Consider the following 15,697-nt stretch of genomic DNA (forward strand, 5'->3'; position numbering starts at 1 on the left):
GTCAAAATCAACTACTTGTATTTCGCAGAGATACATGTATGTCCGTGGAAATAACAGTTATTTAGAAAATGGGTTGTACGCACTCTCATATCTACCTTTCCTGTATTATATCCGATCACTCATTATTTATACACGTTATGTCTCTCTGAAATGCAATGTATATTTAAGATTACATTTTAAGTATACTACGCCCTTGGAAATAGAAAAATATGATTAACCAAAATAAGCGATCTCATGTCTACATTACATCTATTACACAAACATATAATGTTTTAGGTGCACAATAGAAAGCTGTTCTTTCATTAGGAATACCATTTACAAATAAAACACTACTTGACTTGCCAAATACGATAAACTTGTTTTCGACTTTTCTGGAAACATTTTGTGTCGCTTCATTGGTACATTGGATAACTAAAGGGACATACTGACCTTATATAAATGTAGAATTGATTGTTTGGTTTTCAGTTTTTATCTCTTAGCTTTTAAAACAAAAACAAGATTGTCATTTTCCCTGTTGGCTAGTTTCGCTTAACCATTGGCAAGTAAAAAGATTATTTATCAAAAGGATAGCTATTTCTAGAATTTCCCAAAATAAACGTCATGCTGTTATGAATTCAGTATAAGTCTGTCGAATATCAGAATGTATATCATTATTAATGGTACAGCAGAAATATTCATGAAAATAAAAGTAAATACAGTTTTCTTGAGAGAAAAAAAATATGAAAGCAACAGATCAACCGTAAAAGCTACAACATGATTCAGGAGAAAAGTACATGTAAAACGTTTCGATTCTCTTTCGATTGGCATTGAAAGGTATTCAATTTTCGTCGATAGCACGATGGAACTAGCAACAACATACTGTTTTTAATGTGAAGTCGGAACAATACTTCGAATTAAAAGTTAGTTGTTCTAAATATTAACTGGCGCTACTATAAATAATGTATGCCTATGTCGCAATGACATGTCTATGTCTATACATAAATTATTGTTCTTTATGAGGTTCGAACATGGTTTTCTAATAAACAATGTTTTATCTAATGTAAGTCGACTACCCAATTTAACCAAAGTTTGATAATATGACATAGAGAAAAATGCAAGAGATGAACGAAAGATGGATCATGCACTATACAAAGCCCATCAGGATTTGTAGATTTAAACCCTTATTGAAGCTACTGGAAGCCAAACAGTTTGTCAACGAAATGTTCACATGTCAACAATATGTGATATTTATAATTGATTGTTGATACTTTGAAATCAGATTTTCCATGATACAAGATTGTTTTTTTAACGTTGTTGTAAATGAGAACAGAGATGCCTATATATATCACTAGAAAAAGTCTAATTACAATTGAAAGAACAGAGGTTTTTCTTAATACGTGATTTTACCATTTTCAATCGATGTTTCCCTTACTACTGACGTCATCAAATTAATGGTTTACATACCGAACGATGTCTTGCTTACTGTATCTTGGAAAATAAATAAATCGGCTATTGTAAATTAAAGGTTTACATACCGAACGATGTCATGGGTATGGTATCTTGGAAAATTTATGAATCTGTTATTGTAATCATAGTCCATGGCAAACACAGCACTACCTCCGAGCTCTACCAGTACAGTCACATTGTGTGTATCAACATCATATTCCATGATTGCATTGTGGACTAAATACAAAAGTGTGCCTTGATAAGCTGAAACAAAAATAATACGATCAGTATCCTAACTATTTCATAACAATCTATACTACAATACATTAAATAGGACAACACGATGGCAATAGCGTACGCTTTTACGTAACTCGCGACCTCTTTGTTTTATGTGAAGGGTTAAACGGAATAAAGCTGTAAACAAGACAACAGTCAAATATGCATACATGTAAATAATTTATATTATAATTTAATATAGTTTAATGAACTTCACGCACAAATATTAAGTTTTATGTAATACCTACTGCTTACTTTTCATTTAGAAATAAAAACGTATTGATAATGAACAATACAACATTATTTTGAAATAGTCATGTTATCAGGTAGTGTCTTTTTAAGATATTTTTTTTTAGGAAGTACACAATTGTACAGATAATATACTTTCAGACATGATAACACAGTTAAAGTTTAGATTTGAACACTGTAGATTCAAATAATAGATGTACGCTCATACATATTATTTCTTCTGTACTACAAATCTGTGACAGGTGTTATATTTAAAAGGGTAATGTTTCTTTGATGTCAAATTAGGTAATTTTACTTTGACTAGGAGAATTAATGGATACTAAATCAAAATCCATTTGGATATATGGAGAACTATTAGCAACACGGCGATATATAATAATAAATAAACAATTATGGCACTTGCTACAGAGAACATGCTATTCGAGAATTACTCCCATCTAGTAAACTTGAGACAATTTTTTTTTGGTTCGACACATACAAAATATTACTGATATGCTTAATAAAATAAGCTTATTTTGTTAAGCTTACAAATGTACACAAACTGTTACATTTTAAATTTGATCAACCCTTAACCTTTAATATAAAAAAATCAATTACTTGTAGCTTTGACATATTTTTAAATATACAATGTATGTCAGCTGTTTGTTTTTTAATGGGTTACCTGCTAATCAATATAGTGTTCGATTTTTAAAAGGCAAATTAGAACATATTTCTTTTTCTAATCCATGTACTGTTTTTAAACTCTTTTGTGTATATTGAGAAACAAAAACATTTTACTATTTGTTATGATTTAACCTAGTGTGGAGCAGACCAGCCAAGAAATAATGGTAAAATAGGTCTGATGCAATCGGAGTTATCCAGTACGAAATTAACTTTGTACAGGACTGGTTTCGAAGTTAACCTCTGTAGCCGAAAGGTGCATACCAAATTTCGATGATCCTATATTTGTATTTAGATAGCCACCACACTTGGTGAACATGTTCAAAATATATTCATCGGCTTAATAATTAATAAACTCATTATAGATTCCAGGATCAAAATGTTGTACACCAGACGTGCGTTTCGTTCACAAAACACTAATCAGTGATGCTTAAATCAAACCAGATAAAAAGGCCAAATAAAGTACTCAAGTTTGAGAACATTGAGCACTTAAAACTCCGGAAGTTTGTTTTGTTTTAAATAAAGCTAAGGTATTATATTCCTGGAGTAACAAATCCATAGTATTTCGAAAATAATAAAAGTTTTGTAAACAGTTTATTCATAATTATGACCATATCAATGATAATTCATGTCACCACTGAAATGCTGACTACTTACCTGGTGGTACCTTCGGGGAGTAAACCTCCACTAGCAGCATGATGACTGACAAATTTATATATAAGATATGAGTTTCCATGAACAATTGTTTCCCAGACAAACATGAACAATATTAAATAACTATCAAACAGTTTATGTCATGAAGGTACGCAAGCAGGTTAATATTTAATTTCTAATGACCTCGTGTGTCAAATTTAAGGTCAAATTGTTCTTCAGTCTTTTCATTGATTCAGATTTGATTTTGTAACGTTAAAATGATAACAATAACTTAAGTTGTATTGATATTTTTGTTATTGATTTCTTGAAATGATATTTAATATGACCAATTAGTATATTTCCAGCATTGGTCTTAAGCATTGATTAGTTAATTCGTGAGGGAAATAGAAATAATTCATTTAATTATGTGACATTATTAGATGTAAAATATAAAACCTTCCTGTTCATAAGAAATAAAAATAAAAAAGGGTATCAAATATTGATCGTTGGGACTGTTTCTACATGTACCTATCCATTTTAGTTGTCGAGAAAAATTTTATAATCTTCCTTAAAAAGTCTTCCAATTGATTTGCTCAATTTGGGTTTTTGTAGATTATGTATATGTCTGCCTTAAAAACTTTCTATCCATCTATTACAGCTTTTGAGATAAAGGCAAATCATAAAATAGGCAAAATTGTCTTCATTTGAGAGCAATTGCTTCCAACTGTTTTAAGTCAATCGTCACTGATGAGACTAATGTAGATGAAACGTGTGCCTCGCATACATAATTCCAAGCCTTGTATATATAATGAGTTTAATTACTGTACACAACTAGGTAGGTGTCACTGCTGGTGGAGAGTGTCACTAGCTCAGTAATCGGAACTGATATGTTGACATGATTTATCATTGATATGGTCATGAGTATAACTAAACTGTTCTCAAAACCGTTTTTTTTTCGAAACACTTAGGATTTGCTTCTACAAGGAACAGATTTCCTTAGGTGTATTTTGCAAAGCCTTTCGGAATTGCAGGTCCTCAATGCTCTTGAACCTCGTAATTTATTTGTCCATGGCAACTTTTTTATTATTCAAGCGTCACTAATGAATCTTTGGAAGACGAAACGCGCGTCTCGCGTTCAAAGGTGTAAGCCGTGTATCTGTGATGAAAGTACTGATAAGTTTGGTGAAAATAAAAAGTGTGTAGGTTTGGAAATTCTTAGATGTTTTGCTTTGTCGGATTTTACCTATTTACAATGGTTTTCAAGATATAAGGTAAATAAGTGCATTTTACCCTTACGTTCTTTTTGTATCCATGGCGGTCGTGTTTGTTGGCTGACAAACTTTAAACTTGATACACTTATGACCATTCAGCGAAAGTTTTGTACACATTGGTGCAGTTGTTTAAGATGAGATGATCCTTATTAGAATGCTTACTACAACAATACCGACGACGGACGAAGATCGACGAATCTCGAAAACAGACAGCTAAAAAGAAGAGGAAACATACACTTGTAACTCAATTTTGATCTGAAACAGTCATTTTAATCTTGATAGCTCTAAAACAACTGATCAATAAATCATTAAAAAATTATCATTCTTTCCGTCAATTTTTAGACTTATTCACTGCAGTAAAATCAGTGCTGTTACGACAATTAGCTTCATAAAAAGTCAACTAAGATTTGTTCACAATGTTCAGTAATTATTTACCTGTACACATCAACATCGTATCTGATGATTATGCCTATATAACTGGCAATGATTTTAATTACACAGCCACGTCATTCACTTCTCTCCGAAAAAAGAAAACCATATTATTTCAAAGTAATTAATCGTTTATTATACGTTGTAGGTGGGAAACTCTAAGAAAGATTCCATATAAACACTTCAGAATCAGTCGTGTTGTTCATTGCAAGGAAAACTAGGTGTTATTACAAATAGGAACAGATGTAAAATTTTAGATGCGATCAGTTGAAAATTTGAGTTGTCATCTGTAACATAGATATTTCATAACGGTCAACCAAAAAAGATGGCGTCTGTAACATTTAAGAAGAGACGTGATTTGTAGAACAGAGGGGGTCGTCCTTCGTTTGTATATTATTAAATTGTGTTTTCCAATTTCCTGTATTCCTTGTTTTTTTTTTAATTCCAACATCACTTTCTTTTCTTTACATTTTTGCACCCTGTTTTTCTCTGTTCTTTATATTTTGCTCATTATGTATAACCCCACCAAGAGACTTAAACTTCAACTCAAGAAATCTTGCTTCAAGAGTTGCCTTTTAAACACCTACCCTTTGTCACGGAAAGCATGAAAAAACGTAATGACTAAAACCTACCAAATATAAGGTATGGTACATAATCCAGGTATAAGAAACTAACAAAGATAGACAATGCAACAGAACAAACAACTACAAACAATCGACTCCTCGGAAAAAAAAGTAACTATAAACATAAGCGAATTTTAATAAACGGTACCAATATTTGCCCCTTGTCAATCACATACAAACTACCAAATTTATAAATAAACGTGTCAATTTCCGAATTGTTCCCTTGTCCAAATGTTTATACTTGAAATGAAATAATAGCATTTTATTCTAAATACAGACACTTACGTGGGAATGTGCTGCATCAACCACTTGTTTCCTACACAACTAGCCGGTCTTACACCGCTAGGAAAAAACGAATGGAAACTTACACTGAGTGATCTATAGGAGAGCGAAACCTTGTATTTAAATTAAATTGATGATTTCAGGAAGTTTTTGGACTATTAGATTTGACGTAAATCTTCAAGTAGTATTGAAACGTGAAACGTGAAACGTTATATTTCCGTGACTGGATTTAACCGTCACATGATTCATGTATTGAACAATGTTTCTATACGGAAACATTTTTCTGAATAGGCCATACATATGATTTTTATATATTACATTTTATATTTGTTGAGTCACTTGTTATTTATCATGACAACAGTATCCCATAATATAAGGTATGCTATGATTCCCAATGAGATCACTTTTAACAAAAGACCGAATGACGTAGAAGTTAATAACTATAGGTCTCCGTACAGCCTTTAACAATGAGAAAAATCCATACCTCATAATAAGTTATAAAAAGCCCCGACATGACAAATGTGAAATAATTAAAACGAGAAACTAACGGCTTGATTTATGTACAAACAATTATAAACAAAACACAAATATGATATACAGCAGCAAACGTCAACCACTGAATTACATGCTCCTGACTTGGGACAGGGACATGCAGAACGAGGCAGGGTTCAACAGGTTTGGTGGAGAATAACCCTCTCCCTAACCTGGGACAACTAACTGGATGACCCGTATGCAAAATCTGTGTCACAGATGACAATGGAAATGCTTAAACAGTCGTTAACACAATCCCCTCCTCTTTTCTTCGACTTAGACAACACCAAAATTAGACTTATCACCGGATTGCTACTTGCATGAGCAACACGACGGATCCCACATGCGGATCAGGGAATGTTTGCCCTTCCGAAACACATGAGTTTACCCCTTGCTATTGGTGGATTGGTGTTGCTCAGTTTTCAATGTAGTATTTTATGGACTTTTCTGTGTATTCGACGTTTTTCGTTATTTGCGATGGCGTTGTTAGTTTTTCTTTGACTTATGAGTTTTGAAGTCCCCTTTGGTATATTTAACCTCTTTTTTTATACTGAAACCGCAGATTAGTGGTTTTTACTATGGTTTGATTTGTGAAAGAGATATTCGTTGATCAATCTGTCGTAATATGGTAGACTTAATTTATTGGTCAAACAAATACAATATGGTAAAACAATTGTATTACTGTTTTAGTCACACAGTAAACAAACTGGTTGTGTTAAACTGATATTACTGCTAATGACATGCGTTTCTTGAGAAATCTTCATCATGCATCTCCAAGGCCCAAATGTGTTAGTAACAAACAACATGAAATTTTTTTGTCGTAAACCAACATCAAACGAGAAAGAATATATCAACCGTCTGTTATCAATTTCGTCCCAGGTAGTGAAACTATTTTTTACTATTCAATAATATGTAAATTAAAAACCGATATAACCAAAAAGGAGGATTATGCTACTTAGATGATTTATGCAGATTCAAATGCATACATGAATGTTATAACGAAGGACTATGATTCTCTTCTTTTGAGAACGTATCTCCAATTATTTTCTTCATCTGTAAAGTTGATATTGTCAAAGAAGAAACTGGAGGGAAAGATCTTGTTTTACATATATATATTTCATCATTTCAACCTACTTGCATTATGTATACATTTTTTTATAGTGTATAAAAGAGAGGCGAAAGATACCAAAGGAATATTCAAACTCGTAAGTCGAAAATAAACTGACAACGCCATGGCACAAAACGAAAACGATAATAACAAACAATAGACTCAAATCAAATTATACGCCTTGCATCTTTGACGAGTTTTGACACCAACAAATGGGTGAATACTACAGTTGAGTCAGACTAGAATATATGACAATCGTAGTGATTTCAACATCCAAATTGTCAACTTCCTCTTTATCAGCAGTATTATATCCACTGCCCCTATCGTTGAGCGTTTACATATCTCAAGTGATACGTTACTCTAGCCTACGTTAACACTTTATGGTCTTCATTCTACGATCGCCACAGAAAAGTCTTATCTAAGCATAATGCACGTCTGTCGCTCTAAATGATAACCTGCTGTCTTTGTTCAGTGTTTTGCAAAAGCAAGTTTATTGTGAACTATCAAAAAATATTAATACTACTCAGAAAAGGATATTCCTTGGCAAAGTCAAGACATCAAGCTATATAAGCAAACTTTTGATTAGATATCGGGACAGTTGTAAGGGTATAAATTATAAGGCAATATGAAATATTTCCTTCCTCTTTATGTAACGGCATGTACACGTGTATCAGTAAGTAAGGTACACATTATTGTTCCAGTAGAAATAGATTCAAAAAAAAATTTTAAAATAAAGAACAAACATTATGATAAACGAATTTTAAATATTATTGTTCTTTATGATGAATCATATAAGGACTATAGATGGATCAGTTTATACTGGATTAATATTACTTATCGACATAGCTATGAGGAACACACAGATTATGAATATCATTAAGATAGTCGTCTGTCATACAATTTCGGATATTGGGATTGTAAAACTTGACATATTGAACTAGGATCAATGTTGTTTTATAGAGCTGTTGTGATGTGAAAAGAAATATAAAAAAAAAAACATGAATGAATATTATTACAACAAAGAATAGATTTTTATCAAAACATTTCTATGATCAGAATTTCTGGGTTATATCATGAGTAGTGTTACAGTGTCTGCTACCCTTTGGGGTTTGGCACTTTATGGAAAAACGAATCACAACTCGAAAGTCGAACCAGACAAATATAAGTGTCTGTGCTTTAAAATGATCCATTATATATATTCAGATTTACGACATGGACTGAGATACACAATTAAATGTTTCCATTACCACCTTCCTATAATGAAATACTCCTATCGACCCAAAATGGATATTTGTAAACATTAATTATAAATTTAGTCCAAAATAATTGTTAATGATTCATGTTTAAAAGAGAGGAACAACATAATCCTATGGTTTATATGAACAATCAAAGTTTGATAAGAAATACATTGGAATCAAAACATTGTGCAACAATAAATTAACCACTAGGCTAGAAATATATATCAGCTGAAATTTAAGAATATGTATTAGAATATAAAATTGTGTATAGTATTCAAATGTTAAAAAAACTATTTATTTTAACTTACATTCTACAGCTGAAATGTGGTAAAATATTAAGCATATGCCAAGCCAAATTCGTTCAGCCATGATTCTCTTTATGCTGTTATACAACGAGGAAGATAACCATCAATGAGTTTTTCTAAGAAGAGATACAGTTCAAAGATAACAAACATTATTATAGTCATTTAGCTACCAACAAATGAATGTTTAATCAGTTTGTGTCAACAATTTGATTTAAATCCACAGCAGGGTTAAAATTCTGATAAATAAGATTGCGGATCACAGTTATATTTGTACTTGTACTATGAATCGTTTACCGCATATAAAAAACCAGAGGCTCTAAAAAGTTTGTGACGCTCACTTAGGTGTATGTTCATTTTCGACAATGGACACCCTCCAACATTGTAAAAATCTAAAAAAAAATGTGGTAGTATTCATGATTAGTATCTCTTTTTGATTGCTGATATTTTGTCTGTTTACAGTTTCTCTCATCAATGGCAATACATTATATAAGTAGACAACTGACAATTTTATCTATGCTGACCTTTCTGTAGTCTCTTGTATTAATGGTTCAAAAATAGGCAATCCCACACAAAAATTCGTAGAACTTGTCATACAAGAGTAATAACACCTACAAGGAGTCAACATACGACTTCTACAATTTCATTTTCTTTTAGATCTTGTCTTGCTGACCGTTAGTTGCGAAAGATTATATGTATCTATTAAAGTTTTCAATATAATAGGCAAAAAAACGAAATAAAAATGTGAAAAACATGAAAAAGGAATTGACTGACGAGTTAGGCTACTTCACGTTTTGTAAAACTGGTATTGCTTATCAATTTTAATTTAAGTTAAATCTGTTATTGTTTTCACGATCACAGGCAAAATTGAAACATAACTGGTGAACAATGTCATTTGAGGACAATACTTCATAAAAGAAGTCGACTAACATCTTATATGTCAATTTGCAGTAGTAAGATCCCAACGTGTTTCAACATGTTCGCCCTTGTCAGATTTTCTCTATTTATTTCGGGTTGCAAAAAGATAAACACAATTTCAGTTTACCCCTATATTTTATTTTAGCCATGTTGGCCATGTTGGTTGGCAAGCGGGGACATCAAACATTTTTTTTATCAAACTATACACCCCATTGATGATTATGACCAAGTTTGGTTCAATTTGGTCCATGGTTTCACTGGAGAAGATTTGTATAAAAGCTAACGGACGACTACGACGACGACAGACGCCAATTGATGGAGAAAGCTTACTATGAACCTTTAAGGTGGTGTAGTATGAATGCCAATGAAACGAGGATGGTATCAACTATAGCTCATAATACTGCCTTCAGCAATGATGTAAACTCATTCCTATACAGGTTTCTGGAATCATGACAAAACCCGAAACAATGAAAACAGAAAACCAACGGCATATGTCTATTTTGTAAAACATTTATAACATTTTTAAACATTTAACATTTGCAAAAATTTCAAATCAATCTTTCTTTCGGGGCCAATATGAATACATTTGTTTTATAACGATAACGTAGGGACATAATCAGACAAGAACACACATATGAATATAGATAATCGACCTTCTTGTTTAATCTTTGAAAGACTTTAGAAACAGCAAGATGTTCAAATAATGTTTCCTGTATTCGTATGTGTTTAGTTTTCGAAAAGTTAAATTTCCTGTTAAGCCCCAGTCACACTAGACCAAGATCGCACCACGCTCACCGCTATCTTAAATAAATTCAGATCGTGGTGAGGTTGCGGTATGAGCGACATGAAAATATAAATTTTCGTTGTTTTCACGATGATACAACGATCCCGGTCCGATTATACCACGTCCTCTCCACGCTTTTTCTGCGACATCACTACGATTATCATGATCATACTACGCTCATCACTTTCTCACTACGACCATACCACGATTTATCCGATTGTAACACGATCTTTCCACGCTTCTATTGCGATCATAGTAGGCTCTTACCACGATTATACTACGCGATCTTACTACGCTCTTAGCAATAACGTCAACATTCTGTTCCATATAAATACTGTTTCATTCCTTCTATTTCTCATTAATACGTATATTTCTCGGAAACAACACAGTCATGCCACCAATATCAATCATAACTCAGGGGCGTGGTGGTAGGGGTAGAGGTAGAGGCAGAGGGAGCTCTGATAGTAACGAATCTTGATTCAGTAGAGATGTCATACCGACCAATCCAACCTCAATCACAACTTATTGCTGGTCGATTAAGATCAAATGACGATGTTTTATTGAACGATAGTAGGGATGACACAAATGTGTCAAGCATGGTTGAGCCGTTGGAGAAAAAGGACAAGAGGTCCAAATTACATGCAGACAAACAAAACCTGCAGAGCTTTTATATCTTTCATGTGACAACGATAATGAGCATGATAGTCGTAGTATGAACGTAGTCAGGTCGTAAGAAGAGCGTGACGAGGACGGCATGGGCGTGCTAGAATCTTACTACGGTCTTGAACAGCGGGGTATAAACCTGGTATAGTCGTAGTGGAAGCGTAGTTGGGTCGCTGTGAGAACGTGATGGTCGTAGAAAGGTCGTAGTAACTTCGCTATGAGATCGTAGCGCACTCTCTCAGACTAGAATCGCGCTTTCGCTACGCTCTCACTACGATGGTATGACGACTTCTGCGATCTTACAACGATCTTACTGCGCTCTCACTACGCTTCTACTACGATCTGATTTCGCTACGACCGCAACACGATTGTTTTGAACATGTTCAAAGTTCAAAGTTGGCCACGCTCATCACGATCATGAAGACCTCACCACGAGAGTACTACGACCTTACTGCGATCTACACGATCGTACAACGATCGTCAAAATTTGCATTATGTTCACAGATCGTGATCTAGTGTGACTGGGGAATTATGAAGACCACGCGGAACGAATTTAACTTGTTGTCATTACATTCATCTTGTTTGGTTTTTTTTTTGTCATGTTCACTTTCTACATCAACAAATTATGTTTTACAATAAACTTACCTGACTTGATAAATGTTTTTTTGTAAAAAAATCACTAAGAAAAAAAAAAACGAAAAAAAACTTCTCTGAAATTGGCAATATTGAAATGTTTGATTTCTTAATTGCCAAAACATTCATTACGTTTGGAGGATGTGTTTTTCGACAAAAAATTGACATTCCCATGCACGCAACTGTTTTTTTTTTTCTTGCCGACTTGTTTCTTTATTCAAATGAGGCTGACTTCATATAGGAACTAGGAAGAAAGAAAATAAGTAAGCAATATCCTCTAACCTTACTTTCCGCTATGTAGATTATGTTCTCTCACTAAAACTTTTCAAATTTGGTAACTATGTGGATTTTTTTTTTTTTTGTAAATCTTAAAATATGTATTGCCTTTTTATTAGAAACACAACTTTAAATTCAGTCGGAATTTATGCCAGGCAACTGCCTAAATCTCACCAATCTTATAATTTTGGTACGCAAAACGCGTGTTTCGTCTACATCAGACTAATCAGTGGCAAGCATGTCAAAACAAAAGGACTGACTAACTGAGCTGATGAAACATTCGGGAATGAAACGTCCACAGCCAGTGACAGCGACCCAGTGGTTGTTAAAACTCATTAAATACACCATGCTTATAATTTCGTACGCTGGATGCCCGGACGCAAGTTTCGTCTACATAATCATCAGTGTCGCTGTAACCATACAGTTGAAATGCAAATCAAATACGAATTTGGAGAGAATTAATAATAAAAAATTCCAAAACATTTTGCAAAAACGTTTCAAAGGCATGCTGCTTCTGGGGTTAAAAAAACCTTTTGTTTTGAATAATTCAATATTTTTACATTCAACAGTAAATTTACATAATATAAGCATATCATTAAGGTGGTGTGTCAACACAATAGTGTTGACTTCTTGGCTGAACGCAAAATATAGGATATTCTTCCCGTATGTGTAAAGGCTGTAAAGTCGTTGAAACAATTTGGAATTAAAAAGAAAAACTGGTCATTAAACACTCATGCCACATATATCTTTGAAGATTCAAATGTTGCTACTGAAAAACAGAATGTTGACATTGGCAATTCACTTAGAAACTCAGGATAAACTGCATCGACACTTTCAATAGAAACAAATCCTGAACAATCATTAGTCTATTATATGTTCCGTTTTAACTTAATATGAAAACTTGGATCTTCCTCAACTGCACTGGATCCCAAAATTACATAAAGTGCACTTACTGCCATCGTCATATCGCAAGGCTGGTGATGTGCTCCATTAAATATTGTTACAAACTTTTAACATCTTTTGTATCAGTAATCAAAGCCGGGCGTCGTAGTAACTGTGAAACTATATACTCTAGGGTCGATGTGAATTAGACCAGATTACTAAACATGTCAAAAGAATTTTAGAGTACAAACAAACTAATTAGTCACTTTCCAGTGCAACAGTATACAAAAACATCCTTTAACCTTTGCAATAGTATTCCCCATTTTAAATTTAAAGAGATATTGAAATAACTATTTCAATCCTTCTATTCTTTAAAAAATGGCCAATGCAGATACCAAATTTCGTGAGTTAGGCAGGGATAAATCATAAGTGACTTTCGTATTGACAACATATATTTTTTATGACTTTATGATGTGTTTTTCAATAAAATCAAAACAATCGACACAATTATAGTAACTAACTGTGCTAATTTTGTCGACCTGTTTCTTTATCCATATTAGGAATACTTAACACAAGAACTTGTCATGGACAATGGATAAAAAGCTAGCATTATTCCTAAAGTTTACGTTCCTCTATATAGAGTATGTCCTCTCACTAAATGATTCAAAGTGTGTTAACTATATTGAACGTACCTTTATCATTGAACTTAAAATAAAGGTTTCCTCATATACTGATAGGTCTTCTTCATATCTTAACTTGCATGTAGACATTGACAATAATGGTCAGTTCAGAACAAAACTTTACGACACAAGTTTATTTTCTATTTGTTAACTTTCCATTTCCATATGGTAATTTTCTAGCAGCGTCTGCATTATGAGTATATGTCTCCAAATTCAGAGCTTCCGTTTCCTATATAATTTTCTCGTTGCTGCTAACAAGGGTTCCAACTGGTAAAGTTGAAATTATTCCTTCGAAAGTTTTAAGGACGCCAGTACGAGTTGGTTGACTGTTATGGACTATCTGTTTTACAGATAACCATAGATATATTCCAACCACAGTCCCTCGATCTTTCTCTCAATTGTGACATCCCAAATTTGAACTTATCTTGAACAAAATGACGGGTACCACTGGTGTTGCAGGAGCGGCTTTTCCTTTCGGAGCACCAGATATCAACTGATAATTAAGTAATTTTTTGGGTTCCGTGTTTTCAGTCTAGTATTTTATATAGTGTTTCTTTGGGCTTGTTTATCCTTCCGTCGTCTTTCAATACTTGTGTATGGCGTTGTTAGTTTCTCTTCGACTTGCGAGTTTTGCATTGGTACACATTTTTATTCCGTTTGACAAGAAATTATCCAACATTCCTCTTATCTTTTTATTTCCAACCCATACATCCTCTAATTATTTAACTTAGTCTTGTCTTGAATAAAACATGACAGGTAAACACAAGTATCAAATATGATACGGCAAGACATATACTTGTTGTTAAAGGGTTTTGTAAATGAACGTCTCAATGTGCATCAGAAAGTTCCAATACCTAAAAGATATAATGCTAAGTGTCAAGGTCACAAATGATATAGGATGGTCTATACTGTGGATTCATTATTACGTTGGATACCAATTTTCATGGTTTTCGTGGGTACCGGCTAAACCACGAATTAAAATGTTCAACGAATTACTCATTTTGTATCAGGTTGTATGCAGACTTCGGCAAAACCACGGAATAACATATCGACGAAATTTTTCCGCAATCCAAGAAAATTGGTACCAAAGAAAATAAATGAATCCACATCAGTTATAGACTTAAGGTTCTGACGTTGTGTTGTGTTTTATTTGTTTTATATTCTTCATTTTATCTGTCTTTGTACTATTTTGTGTCTTTAAACTCTTGACATGACTCGATATTTATACATTAAGCTTTCTGCTTTTAGGACCTGGGTGATCCTCATGGAGTTGGGTCCAGACTTGCAATTCGAACACATGAGGTTTTTATAGTGTTGTTTTGTTTTGTATACCCTTGTATTTTTAGTTAAATTATTTTTTTTTTATCGGGAAAGTGCATATTTTTTAAGTAAGTTGTGTTGTATTCTGTAATATATGTTAATACAATTGTGACTGCTGGATCCCAATTATTATCACAACAACAAGTTATTTCTGTTTGATTCGCTCACACATTTTTGTCAATATGACGGAACTATTAACAATGGGAGATTTTGCTTTCATTTAAACCTAGATTAAGAAAGCTTGGGAAGTGAAAAGATTACAAATGAATTATACTTTGCAATTGCTATCCATAACCTATACACTTAATATGTCTAACTTAATAAAACATTTAAGCATTGCAATGCACATACTTCATGTTTTTGGATGAATTTTGATCATTGGACCTTCGATTTCAATCGTTTGGAAAGCATAAGACAAAATATATAAGAGATTACAATACGACACATGCTTTGACAAAAGAGCATGACATTTGCCCTTCACAAGGAATTGAGCGTCCCCAGTCCAGTTCGACAA

This window comes from Mytilus californianus, unplaced genomic scaffold (genome assembly GCF_021869535.1).
Source record: "Mytilus californianus isolate M0D057914Y unplaced genomic scaffold, xbMytCali1.0.p SCAF_6, whole genome shotgun sequence".
NCBI lineage: Eukaryota > Metazoa > Mollusca > Bivalvia > Mytilida > Mytilidae > Mytilus > Mytilus californianus.